Here is a 16,061-nt window from a genome sequence, read left to right on the forward strand (position 1 = left end):
TTAAGTGATTCAGAATCATTCTTTTCTCTGGATTTTCTCTGATTATGAAGCTTATAACTCAGCCCAAAAAGAAGTTTCAAGGCTTGGATGTGGGAAAGCCTGGCAAAAGGAACTTGGGCTATGCTTTGATAATAAAAATCACAGCAACATCACTTATTCGCAGTAACAAATAGTGGGTACTATTTCTATTATTGCAATCTGATTTTGGTTGTTCACATTTAAAAGTCATTGGAGATGTATCAAGGTCCTCCTATAGTTTTTCTCATCTTAGTTTATCTCATTCTTATATTCATCTGAACAGCAAAAACCAGCTCAACTAGTTATAAGAAACCAGTATGACTACTCCAATAAAGATATATGTGTACTAGCATATATATCTACAGACATGTAGATTGTCATGTCCCACAGAAGATGAAAGTTGGTATAAATATAAATAACCAAAACGTCGTTATGGTCTTTTGATATTACCTGGTGTATTTAGTGGTCTTTTATAATATGTTTTACTAAATTTATGTTTTACCTGTGTATATAGATTGTGTAAATCTAGGCGTCTTGTGCCTGAAGGGAAGTGGACAAAAAAATCAAGACCCCCCCAAAAAAAAAACAAAGTGACAAGCCAACTGATATTTAAATGAAAGATCTGTTTTTCAGTGATTTTTTTTTCTGATATACTACACTGTTAGATGATTTTAGACGATTTTCAATGATGCATCAATTTTGTTATTGTTATTCTTGAAACATTTTTGCATTCACCTTTATAATTAATAATACATTTTTTAAATTTATGTATGTTTGTGTTAGATTGGGTGTAATGATATTGAATACTCTCAATGAAGCTATAAAAAAATTGAGGATTATTTGTAAGGTTACAGTTAGTCTGGCTTTTACTATAACTGTGAATCATCATATGAAACTGTATACAATGAAGATACAATGTAGCAAGTCATTGTCGTAAGTTGTTGTATAGTAGAGTTGAATTGACAATGATTTAGTCCAAACCAATCTTAGACTGCCTGGTGAAAAATGGGAACTTTGCGGAATCTCACATTTACAGAGCACAGTATGGTCTACACTATATGAATGAATGGAGGATCAGTTTCATATTATATATTATCACATTTATCGAATGAATTCTGTCATTGGATTAGGTCAAAGCAAGGGTACTTGATTGCACTACCTCAATTAATACATGTAATTCCTATTTCTTAAGACATGCTACTCATGCAACCATAACTTATTCCTATCATTATCAGCCATAATTATTGATGTAAAATATTTCATTAAATGTGACTAAGTGTATTGACATATACATGTACCTGAAACCAGTGCCTATATGTTGTAGTGGTAGCAAATCACATTAATTCGTTGATTATTAAGTGACTGTCTTTGTATTGCTTGAACTGATGATAATATATGATAGAAAACTAAACTTGGTCAATCAGTAAGCAGTTTGTTTATTCTTGTTTAGTTCCTTTTCAAACTTCTTGGTAACCTGAATTTGGAGTAAGTAAACAAAGTGATTTTAAAACTATCCATTATATAATGTATGGTAAATATGATTGATTGATTTATAACATTTATTTTTTACAGAAACAATGTGTGATGAATACTTTCATTATGTTTGCCCAATGAAGAACATCTGATTTCAACAATATTGAGCATGATAGCTCATGGAAAGAGTGCTGAGTGCTTATTGTAAAGCAAAAGTATGATATTAAACTGATGGATCAGTACCTCAAAGGAAAATAAAAAGTGTCATAATCTTTTTTGTATCATCTAAAATAATTCCTATTATTTGGGGGGGGGTTTAATGGGATGCTTGTCCTTTCCTTTCTTATTATGCTTTTAATCAAATACAGATGTATCACTACATGACAAAGAACTTACAATACAACATTAAGGAATTAGACACATATTTCTATTGTACGAAATTGTTGTTTATTTATACACATTTTATTATTTATTTACATGTTGTTTCTATAACTAATTTTATACCACTGCAAGAAAATTTTATGAAAGGTTCTACAGTAACCATACATATGCTCCTTCCAGTAAATTTTCTGGAGATATGCTGTCTAGGAACTCCTTTTGGTATGTCGTTCATGAGATCTCTCTAGAAGATCAACAGCATTGCATTGATGGTTGTGCAAGTAGCTGTATGATTCCGTTACAATTGCTTCATTGGCTGTTGCTAATGAAGCTGTATTGATTTGATATTTGATGGCTGTTGTTGTACATTATTGTTTTTTTTTTGTTTTGTTTATGATCCTTAGTGTTGTTGCCCAGACAAAAACCAAAGTCCTTTTCCAGATTGTTATTCTTCCATAAATATCTGTTTTGGCCAGAGTACATTTTAGCATCACTATAGAAAGAAGAGATAAGATATTCAAATCATGTTGGATGACAGATACTAAATGTAAAGATTACCAAAGAAAATATGTCAGTGCAAAAGGATGGTCATCAATTATTAGTAATCTAATTTATGGTATATATAGGGTTGGTAAGACAAGCTGAATTATAAAATAATTTTAGTTGTAAATAAAAAAACATAAAGAAAATGAAATACAGTAAAATAATTTTTTTTAAAGGGAATTTTGTTTTGACTCAATGGAAAATTTTCTGATTTGCAGTTGTTGTTTTTTTTATTCCTCTTGGAAATACTTTATAAGTATCATAAAAAGCTGGGTACATAAAACCTATTGTCATGTTATATGTGAAATCAAGGTGGGGTTATTTGAAGTACAGAAAAACATTTGTATGGGTACTGTAATGTGACTTGGGAATTCGTAAGACTAAGGAAAAACTTACCTCTCTTGTAAGAGGCACTATCTCTACTTGTTAAGGACTACACTAGAATGTTTTTGCAAAAAAATAAAAATAATATAATTTCATTCATCACTCTTTGAAAAAATGAGTAGGTGATTTTTTGTACTTACCCTTGGCTATTGATTTTTGTTTTATGTGTGTAGTCAAAATGTTATCACTCTTAATCTATTACCAAATTAATTTAGAGGATCTCTCCAGTGAATTTAATTGTTATGGGTATAATAACAACATTTTTTTTTTTTTTTATTTATTTGAAAAAAAAAATAAATTGGTTTATTATTGTAAGATATTTGGCCATTATTTTGTGAGATTGTTCGTTGTTTTTATTTTAATATTGTTTTAACAATTATGTTTTTTGAAAATACAATTATTCCCCATAACAAGTTTTTTAATATTTTGGTTGTTTTTAATGATGGTGAAATTTTTTAAAATTTTTGAAATTACATACCACTTAAAAATCTTGATTAAGATTTAGTTTTTAAGAGACTAACGGTAAGTACTCCATCCGTTTTTTAAAATCCAATAAAAAAATTCCTTCATTGTTACATTTCTAGTGGTCCTTCAGAAACATTGTTGAAATGATTTTTAACATTCATATCCATGTTTATTGGTGAATAATATAATTATGTATTTAAAAAGTTGTTTGTATAACATGCCATGGTGCAATTAACAAATGTAACCATATCAACCTGCGTATTACATAATTAAAAATTGAATAATATGGTTTTCCCACATGTGTATTAGCCCTATAATTAGCAGTGCTGGTCTGTGCACAGATATTAAAGTAGCTCTGAGAAGACAAGCTAATGTATATGGAACTCACAAATTGGAATTGTTTTTTTTTGGAAGAGTCCTTTGAACAAAAATGCGGATGAAAAAGAGCTATAACACGAAATGATCCATTTGGGGAAGAATGTGACACATATTCGGTAGAATAAATGTTTGTAATACTCATAATTTCAATGACGTTTATGGTAGTCTAATAAATAAATATCTTAATATAAGAAGTGAAATTTGATTTGGGTATCTATAACACCAGTTGGATTAATACTGGTAATAAAAAAAATTAATTATTAGTTGATCTCACCTCCTCTATTCTTTCCACTCCAACACTGCCAAAATATACATTAATCTTCAAAAATAAATAGAGGAGCAATATTGGCAGTGTAGATGCTATTTTCCATTTTTTTAAAACCATGGAATTTTGATAAAAGTTTGCATTTTTTTCACTTTTTATTTCTAAGGAAATAAATATGATATTTTTCAATTTTATTGTATATTAAAAATATACCTATTCAAATTTACAGTTTACATTTTATAGTTTTAATTTTGTTCTAAAAATGGGATATGTTATTTTATGAAAAGAATAAAAACCATTACATTAGAACCTGAACCTTAATGTTTTAGTTTAGTGTATCAAGTATATATGTTATGAATTAATAAATCAGAATAATACTGTAAAAAGATACTATAGCATTCATTTAAATTATACTTTGCATTTTTTAAAACATACAGTATAATGTCTTGTTTCAAATTTTTGATTTATTTAAGTTGTGTAAATTTATTTCAAAATTAGTCATCATTTAATTTTACTTGAACTATAACAATAATCATGTAAGTAAATATTGAATAATAATTACACATATCTATAGAATTATTTTTATGAAAAATCAATATTTATTATTAATTGAATTCAGTATCCTAACTCTGTGTGAACTAATGGCAATCTTTCTCATTTTAATTGCTTTGGACTAATACGTCCTCTACGTTAGCCTCAACTTTTAAATCATATCCGTTTAATATGCTGCCAAATACAACTGTTATGGTCAACCAATCCAGCACTTAAAACCTCATCTCCTTATAATTGTGTGATCGTTCAGAAATGCATTTACCAATATTAGTTATCAAAATTAATTCTGAGATACGAAGATCAATGTAATAATGACCTACTTTCTGGCAAAAAGGTTTTGAGCTGGTCGCCATCATTTACCAAACTTTGTATGACAGACACTAATAGCTTGCACTAAATAACCACTTTTTACCTTGTTAATAAACACACCATCCAACCACTCAGATATCAATAACTTAAATACTAACTTTGATTTTAATGTATTTAGTAAGTAATAGGTTATGTAGCTACATAAGCGTATTCTATTATAAATGAAAAAATAATTATGCTTTAAAATTTTTAATAAATAAAAATGCAATAAACGAAAATATTAACTAAAATTTATGGGGTTAACTATTTTTTTATAATACCAATGCCATTGTAAATAGTTATTTTGTATTATTGTCTAATTATTCTAATCAGTAAGAATACCATTTTAGCTTAATTTGTTAGTGCGTCAAATATTAAGTAACTGAAATAAGAGTACTAGTAGTAATATTCTCTACAGTTTAAGTTACATGTGATAATATTACTGTAAAACCCTATAAGCCACATTTTGATTGTTTTTATAATAACGATTTCTCTTTGTTCAAATTATTTATTCTCCTGAATGATTCGGGAGTTTAATTTACAATAATATTGAACCACATATTAACAAACGCAATGCTGTGAAAGTGTCAATTATAAGAATGATGGGATGTGAAATGATTCCGCTGGACATTTGCAAATTTTCTTGACATACCCAATACTCTACATGATGACAACAATCAAATAGTTCATTTAAATCCAACATGTTATTATCTGTAATAACTTGAATTCTGTGAACGGACTTTAGCTCTTGAGAGCACTGACTCTATTATAGGAAACTAGCAATAGAAATCTATGTGGAGCATAGATATTTCACTTATACACTCTATAATGTTAGTTATTACTTCGCCACTTTTTTTGCTATTGAAATAGTATGTGTTCGTCAAAAGTATCACTTAATCTACACCAAAAATTACTGAGAGAGATCTCTCAGTGAATGAAATATAGTTGTCTACAATACCAACACTATATATACGCTAAATGTATTAATAAGATACAAGCCTTTCGTATTTTGCAGAAGAAATATTTATATTATAATAAAATATATCATTTTTAAAAAATATAATTATTCAAAAAGAAGAGTGTACATAATACAATTGGAATAATTATATAATTAAAATATCTACTAACCACACCACTTTATCTTTGATTACTAGTTCCTATAACCTACAGTAAAGTACTCTCAATCAAGAACTAAAATCCAATCCAGACTGTCATGTCATTTAAACTTGTAACCTAGCCATTGACTGTCTTCAAAACATTTGAATATTGTTACACTCTCCACATATAGCATGTTGCATTTATAATCATCAAATATTTTTATTGTGTATAATTGCCATATGCAATAACAACAACAATGGCAATCTCCAAACCTGTTATTACATATGATGAATAATATGTTTCATCTCCCACTATCAAGCCCTATATATAGTGTGCTGTGTCTACAGAGATCATTAATAGTTCTGAGAAGACAAGCTAATGTAATATGGGACTTCACATTGAAAGAAGAGTCCTTTGAAACAAAAAATGCGGATTGAAATTAATAGCTATAAACAACGAATGATCCATTTGGGAAGAAGAGATGCGACCATATAAGACAGGTAGATAAATGTTTGTACTATTCATAATTTAATGACCTTTATAAGGTACTGAAAGAAAGAAGGATCTTAAGTATGGAAGTGAATTTGTGTTGGAGTATCTATAACACCAGTCGGATCTATACTAGCAACAACTATTGAGCCAACGCTCACCTCCTCTCTATTATTTTCACTCTCAACACTGCAAAATATACATTAATCTTCATCCAGATTCTCCTCTGGCTAGAGAACAATATTGGCAGCAATAGATGCTATTAACCAGAAATTTAAGGACGCATGGAACTGAATTGTGAGATGACTATCACTGTTGACTTTCTAAAGGCAAATAAATTGATGAATTAAACCTTGTACGATTATCATAACAGATCCAAATTTACTTTTACATTTTTTATAGGACTAATTTTGTGCTACTCTATGGGATCACTATAATATGAAATGAAATATAATGACTACATTATGAACTGTAACCTGTAATGTTTAGTTTACAATCAAGTATATATTATTTATACTAGTCCAATCAATAATACTGTAGACTAGTAGCTCATTTATACTTTGCATTTTACATAACCTCGAGTAGATGTTATTGTTTACTGATTTTATTTAGATTTGGTGTATATTCAATAAATTGGTCAGCATTACTTATCTATAAATAATGTATTAGTATGAATATTATTAGACCATATAATAATGGAATTATTTCACCCGAATGTCCAATGTTTAGTAATTTTATGGGTCAGTATCTAACTCTGATGGTAACTGAATTGAGCCATCTTTCCTCAATTTCCCACCATTTCTTGTGGAACTATAATTCCTCTAAATAGCCTCAACTTTAAATCATTACTCAACTTAGCCATACAAAAAACACTGCTCCAACAGTACAACTGAATGTATTGGTAAACCAGATCCGGCAACTTAAACCCATCTCCTTGCCCATGTTGATCTGTTCAGACATGAATGCAATAACCCACAGCATCTTAGTCATCAAAACCTCATGATAAGAAATGCTGAGAATACTAAGATCAATGATAATGACCTAACTACTTTGGCAAAGAAGGTATAGAGCTGTTGCAAATCATTTAAACATATGACAGACACTAATAGGGCTATGGGCACTAAATACCAATTGTTATTCCACACAAACTGCATATAAATAAACTTAATACTACTTTGATTTTTAGTGTATTATAAAGTTTGATGGTTTGTGTAGCTACATAAGCAGTAGTATATTAGTAATGAAACAATATTATGCTTTCCTTTTCGACTAAAATAAGTTTTGCAATTACAAACCTATATAACTAAATATGTGGTTTAAATCAACCAATCAATTTTTACATTGTATTATTGTCTAGATTATTCATAATCTAAGTAGATTACCTTGTAAGCTTTACATGTAGTGCTTCAGATCATTATAGTACTGAAATATGGCAGTAACTAGTAGTAAGTCTATACAGTTTAGAGTTACATGTGATAATTGATAAAACTGTAACCCTATAGCCAATTTGATAGGGTTTTTATTATACTATTTTTTTGTTTATATTATATTCACTGATTATATCCTGCAAAAGTTATTTACACACACACAATCTAACAACAATGAATATATTGAAGAGTGTAGTATTCATTATTATAATAAGGATGATGTTAAATATTGTGTACATATAATACACATTTAGCAAATTTTGCTTAATGAAACTTTTTGACAACTCAAAAAAATTTAATTTGTGATGTAATAATATATATTTTTAAATTTTAGAAAATATATAAAACTAGGAACACTACCCTTCTACTACATTACTGTATACATAGCTCACTACTACAGACTCTAATAGAGGCTCCTCGCCACAATCAAAACTAGGTCTTCTGTTTTATAAAGCCCTAGCAGATTCATCCATATATTATGATCTCCACATTGAGGATTTTAGGAATTGAAGAGTTTATTCATTGTATCGTTATCGACTCGTGAACAGTCTGTCATCATCATGTCTGTGCAAGGAGTGGTGTAGTAATGTGGTTTCTCGCCCATATTGAACTTTTGGCCTTTCATTGAAGATTCACGAAAAATACAGATTGAAGTTTAATAGCTTACACTAATAGAGATAATACATTCTGGAGAAGAAATGCTGACTAATATAGGAAAGGTCATAGATATCAAATATACTACTGTAATACTATTAAATTGTACACAGGCATTGGAGAGAAAAAATTTTTAGAAATGGATGTAAAGTTTTATTGGAGTATCTATTTCATCAAGTTGGATCTATAGTGAAAACAAAGACTATGACCCTCTTTCTCCAACACCTGGATTTTCCAATTTTCTACTCCTCAACACTGCCAAAATAAGCATTACTCTTCCCACGAGAAACTTGAGTCTAGAAATGCAGTATTAACAGCTGTAAAAGCTATTAATGAAAAGCTCATGAAACACGAAACTGAAATGTGTGTTGAATAATCAAGAGATGCAAAGATTATAATTTTGATAGTAAAATTTATAATGAATTAATGACTTAGTAATTACATTTAAAGTTTTCTGACTATGAAGCTACAGTTCCACACTCACGATGATACCACTCCCACAATCATTGGAACATTGACACAAAACAAGCGTGTCATACATCTGTGTCAAATTAAATATTGTAATAAATGGGAGTAGCTTACTACTGATTATATTGTATACACAGCTTATGGGGTTTACTATATATGCTAATGATGATACCACTCCCCTACAAACTACGCAGAATTGTTTTGATACAAATGACATAGCCCATAAGTATTTGCAAATATCTATCATTTTTTCCTTTTAGAACGGGAGTTTATGGTAATCTATGGAGTTTTCAAAATACTATGAATTAAATGACGATGCTCTAAACAATGACCTCTAATACAAAAATGTTGTAATTAATGGCTTGTACTTGAAATTAAACATGTATATACATGTTTGAATTTAATCAAGTATTAAATTTATAAAAGTGGCTATAATTATTTTATCATGTATAGTAATGTTTAGTGATCACACATAATAAGTATTCTTGCCATAAAAAGCAAAATACCACTGATGAAAACTATAAAATATGAATCTGTGGCCATTGATGGTTCCATTCACTTGTATAACAAGAAATTTACTATATTTTTTTTGCATCAGTGCTGGCTAGAGCAGAAATGTAAAGATATAATTCTATAATTTCGGAAGTGGGCTGTCATTTTTTAAATCGATCTATATGTCACTGGTAAATACAACATCACAATACACATAAAAAGCATTTTACTTCCTTCAAAAATTTATTGAAGCCTATATATAGTACTGATCTTATTAAAGCAGCCCTGAGAAGAAGCAGAAGCAAAAATAAAATGGGCTTGAAATATTCCTTACTGAATTGTCATCGTCATTCACTGCTTAATGAAGGATGTGATGATAGCAGTGGGAAGAGAGTCCTATCCACCTTGGACAGATACTACACGAAAAAATGTGGATTTGAAGTAATAGCTATATGCAACGAAATCAACCATTTTTGGAAGAGATGCTGACACATATAAGACATCAAGTAGATAAATGGTTAAATACTTATGATTAATGACTTATAAGGTACTGATCCAGAGACAAATTTTAAGTATGGAAGTGAGTTTGATTGGAGTATCTAAACACCAGTGGATCTATACTGGTACAACTGTTGCCTCACCTTCATATATTATTTCGACTCTCAACCTGCCAAAATATGCATTACTCTTCATGATAGTCCCTGAAGCTAGACAGGCAGTATTTGCCGCAGTTGATGCTATTAATGAGAAATTCAAATGAACATGGAACTGAATTGTGAGTGACTTCACTGTTGATTGGCTTTTTTTATTCTAAAGGAAATATACTGAGGAATTAAATATTGTATCTTACTAGCAACAGTATTCAAATTACATTTTATAGGACTGCGTTGATGGTACTCTATGGGATTCAAATGTGTATGAAAACAGCACTGTTACATTATCCCAGTGAGAAAACAAAAATCTTTAGGTAGTGAAGTTTGGAGCAACAAGTTGTTTTTTTGATCATGACATGGAATCCCAGAAATCAAAAAGAAAATTATTTTTTAATATTAACTTAATACTAAATAATAATATGATGTCATTCATAAATTACATTATTATATTAGAGAAGTAATTTTAAAATTAAACTACAATGTCCTCTGATTTCAATTTTGTCCAATTTAGAATTCAGTTGATATAATGTTAATGGTCTGCACATATACAGTACATTAGTACACTGTCTCATGAATAATAAAAACACAAGATATTTATATAACAAAGAGTACCAATTTATATAATTATAATATGACTATATATGAACTGGATACTTTGTAGCTATTATCTATCTACACTTTATAATGTAATAGATATACTGAAAAAAAGTACATTGTATGTGCCTATAATAAGACTAGACTCTGCATACTTTTCCACTGTATTGTGGAGTACATCTACACTAGGTATACTATCAGACTATCAGGTGTCATAGTTAAGTTACCCTAACAAGATCATTACGGTAGTTTTGTTAACATTAAGGAGCATATGAAAGTTACAAGAGGTGGTGTGTACTTTATATATATATTATATCTTTCCATATATATTCATAATCTAGTAAAGTGTCACATTGATCAACTTTGTTTGTCTAACATAAGAACTGAAATTATGATACCCTAGACATAAAGGATTTATGACAATGATAATACACACACTATATCTAGTGAAAACAGTAACTTTTAAAGAAATGAACTTATTTAAAATATGACATTTTGTTTTATTTGATAATGGTATCCAACACAAGATATGGTATGACATGGTGTCATGAGAACTATGTTTGGTGATCTATAAAGTGCTAGTAACAAATGCGATACTTTGAGGTGAATTTAATAATACTATATACAGCTGCAACTATTTTGGTTGTTGTTGTATTCAAATTCATGTGGTATGCGTATGTGCATGTTTATATAGATGTGCAGGAACACACTGTAAAAATTAATATGTCATTTTTAACAACTAATTTGTACCTTAAATGGATGGATTACTGTGGAATATACAATTCTTGTGTATTGCTCACTACATAACTTGTTGGCATGTTGTACTTTTACATACCAACAAAGTATACAATGAGTAATTAATGTAAATTATACATTCCATAGTAATTCACCCATGTAAATAATTGTTTAATTGATGTATTATTTTTTATAATGTAGGATGAAACTACTACATATAGAGTACTACTGCATAGATTAGATTACTAGAGCATAAATCACTAGAGCAGAGATTACTAGAACAGCCCTGACAAAAAACAAGCAATATGAAACCCTGTAGCTAGTATACTGTGTTAGAGCAGCCCTGACAAGACATAATGGGAGTAAAGAATTCCTCACTGAATCATCATCGACACGGTGAAAGTAGAAGTATTGATTTCCCTTGTACCTTCATATAAAGTATGGATAAAAGTTGAACAAAAAAATGTGGATTGAAGTTCATAGCTATGAAGAGCGAAATGATCAATTTTGGCAGAGATGCTGACACATATAGGGGAGGTATATATCATAATCAATTTCTACAATATTATAACTTTATATTATATAGGTACTGAAGGTGAAAAAATTCAAATGGAAGTGAGTTTGATTGGAATATCTATAACACCAGTTGGATCTATACTGGTACTAAAAAATACTGACTCATCTTCATATAATATTTCCACTGGCAACACTGCTAAAATATGCATTACTCTAGATGAGAACAATCTGTGGCTAGGCGTGCATTTTTTTTTTGCAGTAGATGCTATTAACCAAAATTCATGATCATGAAACTGAACTGTGAGTTAATTAGAGTTAGTGCTGAAAAACTGAGATTTGTATATGACTATAATGTATAATAATATTAATATTTACAATATCTATTATTTATCTATATTATTATTCTTTTTAGGACTGAGTTTATGGTTCTCTATGGAGTTGATGCGTATGAAAAAAAATGAATCAAAGATATGTAATGTAATCCAAGAGCTTTAAGAAGTAATAAGTACAGTGGGATTGACTGGTTATACAGCTGCAACTAATGCCAACTATATTGTTGTTGTATTCAAATTCATGTAGTATGTGTGTGTGTTTATATAGATGTGCATTTCATATAAACAAAAGTAGAAGTTATAAAGGAGGAAACTATAAAAATTACACTACATATAGAGTACTACTACTGCATAGACAGAGATCACTAGACCATTGATCACTAGAACAGAGATTACCAGAACTGCCCTGACAAAAAACAAGCAAATATATAATGGTCATTCTTTATTAAATCATCGTGGACTCAGAACAACATGGATGTATTAATGAAGATTTCTTTCCATCTTGGGATTTAATCGATTGAAAAATGTGGATTGAACTTAATAGCTATACAAAACAAATGATCAATTTTGGCGAGAGATGCTGACACATATAGGAGAGGTATATATTTTAAATATTATTGTTGAGTAATGAAGTGAATTTATTGGAATATCTAATAACATGCACAGTTGGATTTATACTATATATTATATTATAGTAAAAATACTGGCTCACCTTCACCTATTATTTTCACTCTCAACACTGCCATAATAAGCATTACTCTTCATGTATCTTCCACTAATTCTGAAATTCTCAAGAAACCCAACACTTTGCTCTAAAAATGTGCTCTCATAAATGGGACAATGATTACTCATCTCTTCTCTCAACTTTTAACCTTCCGACCCTCTCAATTCGTCGCTCTATTTCCAAATTATGTCTTCTCTATAAAATCACTAACAACCTCCTTTATTTTCCTTCTGATATTTTCATTCGCAAACCTCTGCCAAGTTATGCTTCTCGTCACTTTGATCCTCTCACCTTTACTATCCCTTTTCTCACTCATCTGCTTCACAAAACTCATTTGTTCCTTCTGTTCTCTCTCTATGGAATCCACTTCCTTCTCATGTGAAATCTAGCTCATCTCTAATCACTTTTAAATCTTAAGTAAATATGCTTCTTTACTAACCATCAACTGACCATCACTTATCACACTAAAACTTATCATATACTAGTATCAATCACTTATTTATCTCTGTGTTATTATGATACTGTATCCTGTACTTTAATACCTTAATTCTGTTTTATTTATTATTGCTCTATTCTGTTTGTGCCCTTTAAACTAGCAGTAGCTATTTGGCATTCTTTTTGTCAATAAAAGAAATGAGACTCCTGAATCTAGACAGGCAGTATATGCAGCAGTAGATGCTATTAATGAGAAATTCATGAAACTGAATTGTGAGTTAAATTATGTTTAAAATATACACGGAGATATTTTTTCATTTTAAGGACTGAGTTCATGGTACTCTATGGGATTAGAGTGTATAAAAAATGATTTTTAAACAGAATGAAAATTTCTAAAAGTATAAGTGTTGGAGTTTTTGAGTTAATAGTTCATTTTAATATCAAATAATATTTTAACAATTTACCAAATTTTATTCTGCCAAACACCGTTTTAGAGCAATTACTATAATTATATTTCATCCTTGCCAAATTAATCTTATATATATAGTTTTTTATATTGCAAAGAACAATTAACTTACACACCCACTTCCTAACAATTTAGCCACAAAAATGCTTTTAAACGAGGATGTTGGGTAGCCCTGCCCAGGGCAAATTAATTAAACATTGCTGCTTTAGAACATCTTCACAACAGCACTTGTTAGTGGGTTTGGTATCCGTTCGCCTACTAAATCATCAAAAGCACTGTTTTTTTTTATATATGCCTATCACCTAGTATAGTGCTAACTGTGCTACAAACAGAGTACAGTCATAGTAGACTAGCAATGGTACAGATATAAAAGCTTTAATCATTCTGATGGTGGGTAAATAAAGAGATGAGTAAGTCATAGCATCAAATTTGTTTGATGTGTGAGATTAATAGATATGAAGTTTGTTACAACTAAGAGAGGAGCCAGAGCTTTAGTATATGGTGGGCACAAGTATGTAATGAATTGATGAGGGAAAAGTCAACAATGCATTACACTAGACAACACAATTGTCCAGTATGTTCGTATAGCTTGACAATGCATAAAGCAAATGTCCCACAAATATATGGCATTAACAACTTTGTCTATTACTTTGAGGACACATAGTTGATTGGTAACTACACTTTATGACATTGAATGTTTACGAAAATGACAGATTTAGGACGGTTGTCATTCCCGATTCAAATGTGTTGCTGGGAAAACACATTCCGGTGTTTTGAATTTGTTGAAGTTATACAGAGCAAAACAAACCAGAACAGAAGTGGATGTACAACAGCTGGCATCTGGTGCACATGCACCAAGAACATAAGAGCCATCAACAGAGATTGTAAAATTACAGAGTTGAAGACTCGTTTTCATAAAAATGTCATCAACTTACATCTCTAGAATGTCAGCATAACAATTTAATTAATTATAATAAGGCCTTTAATTAATCATTACCTTTACACATTTAATTATTAATTTTTATAATAATTTTTATTAGAAGGCGAAACGGTACTTTTAATTATTTAGTGTAGGCGAAGGGGAGTACACAAACAGGGACATCACCTGTTAGGACGGTATTCACGTATTTGAATCAGTACCTATTACGTGATAAAAGGACGTCATATTCATTTACTATAAGCAGATTTGGAATAAGCAGGTAAGTAATTTTATATATACTAATCACTAGTACACAATAATATGTCATTTAAGGATTAGATATAGCTGCTTATGAGATGATGTCAACTTTCCCTTTGCCTAAGATATTATCACTATAGAAGGGAATGAGTTGGGATCTCATCAAATACAATTTTTAATATAGACCCATCATTTCTGTCCAAGTTCACCATCATCACTTTTTGTAAAATAATTGTATTTACATAATAATACATAGATAAGTGATTGAGCATTAGTTAATCCATTGTATTGGTTTTTATGATGTGTGTGTTATGGTGTCTGGGGGTCATGCCTGAGAATGGACAAAATCTCTACCACCTGGTTGGTTCTTCTCTTGATGGTTGATAATTATAATTATACACAAGCATGCACACATGTTATATATAATATATATGGAACATAAATAGTACATGATACATACCATGCCAAATAAATCATACCGTAAGGGTACAAATTTTCGAGGGTGATTATAATTTTCTGACATTTTTTAAATTTTGCTTTATTATTTAAATTTCGTGGGTATATAATTTCGTGTTTTAGTGGGTGCGATAAAGTATTAATAATAATGGGTGTGGTATATCGACCGTGTTGTGAACACAAGGGCCGTGATTTTCGCGAAATATGGAAAAACCTATTCCTATGAATCCATGGTGAGAGGGTACCATATATATACAAGAAACCTTCTGGTAGGCAGCTGACAGAGAAGTACTTCAGACAGTTAAAAGAGTAAAGAAGTGACCGTACTGAATCCCTTTGCGTGATATACGGGGGTGGAAAAAGTTAAATTTCGTGATAAAACACAACCCACGATTACAGCGAAATTCTAAATCCCCACGAAAATTTATACCCTTACGGTAGGTACTTTAACTGGAGCATCCTCACTTGATCAATAGTTGACATTACTGAAATATTTATTATCACTTGACTGTATTCCTTTAATATTGAACCCTAGTATGTT

The sequence above is a fragment of the Gigantopelta aegis genome, unplaced genomic scaffold (genome assembly GCF_016097555.1).
Source record: "Gigantopelta aegis isolate Gae_Host unplaced genomic scaffold, Gae_host_genome ctg2833_pilon_pilon:::debris, whole genome shotgun sequence".
NCBI lineage: Eukaryota > Metazoa > Mollusca > Gastropoda > Neomphalida > Peltospiridae > Gigantopelta > Gigantopelta aegis.